The following is a 2,858-nucleotide window of genomic DNA, read 5'->3' as shown; positions in this document are numbered from 1 at the left end:
CCTTTGCTCCTGGGCTACTGGGCATGTGTTTCGAAGATGAGTTTTGCTACTACAAACGTAGCAAACTGGCCTTCTGCCTTCGACGGCAACATGGAAACTTGAATCTTCTGTTAATTGGATTCTGTGAGGAATCTTCTCATAATTTGCTGGATTAACTTGTACCAGGAGCTGAATTTCCTGGCCAATCCAGTTTTCATGGTACACGGCAGATGCTTCTAAAATGTTTATTTCCTCCTCTATGCCGAGACATATGGCAGATACGAGCCATTCTTCCTTAATTTCAGGAGGCACATTTGATATCTTTATCTTTGTAACCCTACGACCAAGGTACGTAGGGATCATGAGCAGGTTCTCATATTGCAATGGCTTTGTGGAGAGGTCCTCGGCTCGTTGCTCGCTGTCGAATCTTACTTCTATTGTTGCGAACTTGGTTCCTCTCGTAATATAAGTTTTATAAGACCATAAAGCCTTAGACACTTCTCAACCTTTTCCTGAGTAAATTTTTCCGGAGTCTTTGTTTTTGTATTTATAGTTTTGTAGATGATGGGGTTTTTTTGTATGTTTTTTTTTTTAAAGTCTGCGGGTGTTTGTAGATGGACTGTAATGTCCTTTTTACTTAGCATGCGAGTAATTCCTCTTTCGATATATTCAATATTTTTCTAGGCTTCAAAGCCTCGGCAAAGTTCGTGTTTGTTGTGGTGGTAGTGGTGGTAGTGGTGGTAGCAGTGGTGAAGACAGTGGTTGTGTTAGCAAGGACATTTGTGTCGTTGTTGTTGCTGTTGTTGTTGTTGTTGTTGTCACTGGTGACGGTGGCATGCAAGACTGCTATAGCAGCAGAGTTTTTACACGTGATGGTGGTAGTGGTGGCAGTTGAGGCAGAAGCGGTAGACTCAGAGTCATTGCTCTTCTCCACCACCTGTTGCGTTCATGCGGAACGGCATTAAGTTCTTTCGCCTCTGGCATTAGGAGCGGGAAATCGGCCTCATTGAATACCTTAGCCATATTTGTTTTACAGAATATGGCTAGGATCGAGGAAGATGTTTTTGAATGTTTGGAAATAAGGCTCTAAATAGAGCTATTTCCGATTTGAAAAATATATGTACACAACTTATACAAAAATTAAAAAGCAAAGTAGGTCTTTTAACAGGTGAAAAATGCAACTTACATGGGAGCCGATGTGTCTAGCGTCCGTCCATGTGGATAGATAGATAGGTAGATAGATAGATAGATAGATAGATAGATAGATAGATAGATAGATAGATAGATAGATAGATAGATAGATAGATAGGCTACAGTGTTTTAAGACAAAATTAAATTACTTTTGTGAAAAATATCTATCAAAATATTCTGCCGATGATATATGATGCAGCTACAACATCTTCGACGTCAGCACCTCCTCCATAAGTAGCAGGAAGTATCTGAGATTCTTTATGTGCTTTATAAAAGTAAATTAGTCTCGAGAACTTGTTAGTGTTGACGTCTATAAAAGATATAGATTGAATAACAAACCAATCTTATTTCGGGACCAGGTGAGCTAGTTTTGGAGGTAAATGGAAGAGAAGACATACAATGGCTTTCCATGACAGCTAACATGACAGAAAAATCGACAATTCACAAATTGAAACAGTGTCTAGAGTCTTAATTTTTTTTCCTGTAGTTTATCTAGCATTTGTGATCCAGCCAGTTCACATACCTCAGCTCCGACTTTCATCCCATACTGACACCAAATAAAGCATTAATCTCTTTCACTTGTAAAATGTCAAAACATTTTTGTTATACATTAAATTATTACTACTTTGACGTTGTTGCTATTGATGAGGCGTATATGTTTCAAAAATCCGATGCCCTAAAAAGAAAAAAAATTTGGAAATTGAAAGGCTTGAATTGTATGATATAAAATGAAAATAATTGCAATTGAGAAGAAAGTTGTTATAAAGATATGCTAATCATTTCGGTATAAATCACTAATGATTACAGAATATGTTAAAACTGCTAGGATTATTCTTATAAAACATTTTATATCAACCACGTATTAACTATTAGAATACAGTACGGTACACACACACACACACACACATATATATATATATATATATACGTGTGTGTGTATGTGTGCGTATGTCTGTGTGTCTGTATTGAAGACATTGTGTGTGTGTGTGTGTGTGTGTGTGTGTGTGTGTGTGTGTGTGTGTGTGTGTGTGTGTGTGTGTGTGTTAGCGCGCATGTGTGTGGTATGTATGTATGCACGTATGCTTGTACCACCATTCAACTGATTTTCGCAGCTATTGACTACAATGCTGATAAAGTTACAATCACAACATATTTTGTATTTCACGTTACTAGATTTGAAAATATCATGTACAAGGTGAACATTTTACTTAACACAACACTCAGGAAATCAGTTAAGTACATGTTAATTACCAAAATTTGAATCACTTATTAAACGCTCCAAAGTAATTTGACATTTTGTTTCAAGCTTGTAACCAACCGTGGTATAAATTCGAAAATATATCTGCTTCATTATTTTTTGGAAAGATATATCATAAACGTTAGCAGTAACTACTTTTGCTTTCGGGGATTGAGTTGGCATTACAAAGAACATTATAACATTATACAGATGTCTCCAGGATAGCTCCCGACATTTATGGTGTTAATGGTAATGATGAAAACTGAGGCGAAGGCGAAGGAACGTTTTGACAATATGTTTGGTGCAGAAGAGGCATGATATGGATTTTAAATATAGTAAAAAATATATTTTAGCTATTCTTAGTGCATCTTCAACTTCTATTTTAGCCTTTATTTCTACACGAGTAGAATAAAATAAAATAACACATATATATATGTATATATATATATAT

The sequence above is a fragment of the Octopus bimaculoides genome, chromosome 7, assembly GCF_001194135.2.
Source record: "Octopus bimaculoides isolate UCB-OBI-ISO-001 chromosome 7, ASM119413v2, whole genome shotgun sequence".
Lineage (NCBI taxonomy): Eukaryota > Metazoa > Mollusca > Cephalopoda > Octopoda > Octopodidae > Octopus > Octopus bimaculoides.
Note: the sequence above shows the minus strand (reverse complement) of the source record.